The sequence below is a fragment of the Elephantulus edwardii genome, unplaced genomic scaffold (genome assembly GCF_000299155.1).
Source record: "Elephantulus edwardii isolate Elephantulus edwardi_28Jun2011 unplaced genomic scaffold, EleEdw1.0 scaffold00065, whole genome shotgun sequence".
NCBI classification, from domain to species: Eukaryota; Metazoa; Chordata; class Mammalia; order Macroscelidea; family Macroscelididae; genus Elephantulus; species Elephantulus edwardii.
Genome location: NW_006399815.1, coordinates 8,133,921 through 8,134,340, shown reverse-complemented (window position 1 = coordinate 8,134,340; position 420 = coordinate 8,133,921).

The window sequence follows — 420 nt, the reverse complement described above, 5'->3', positions numbered from 1 at the left end:
GAAGTCTCTCTCAGGGAGGAGTGATAGGGAATGGCAAAGGATACACTGACAAAGAAGATTAATCAGAACTGGCTTTGACAAGCACTGTGGCATTTGGACAAGAACAAACTGGGAGGAGGGTAGAGAGAATAGTGCAACAATGAATGAGTGGAACCCCAAAATCTCTGTAAGTGGTTATGAAAATTAATAAAATATAATTATAGAAAAAAAAATCCTTGCCTTCAAGGAGCAGCTTGCTTTCACCCTTTCCAAGTGAGACTCGTTTGTTCTCTTGGCAGTCTACGATATGTTTAATACTCTTCTACAGCACCGCAACTCAATGAATCAATTCTTCTATCATACTTAGCTATTGTCTGACTCTCTGATGCATTGCAAGTAATTGCAAATACCATGGCTTGAATCAGGCACATCTTAGTCTCT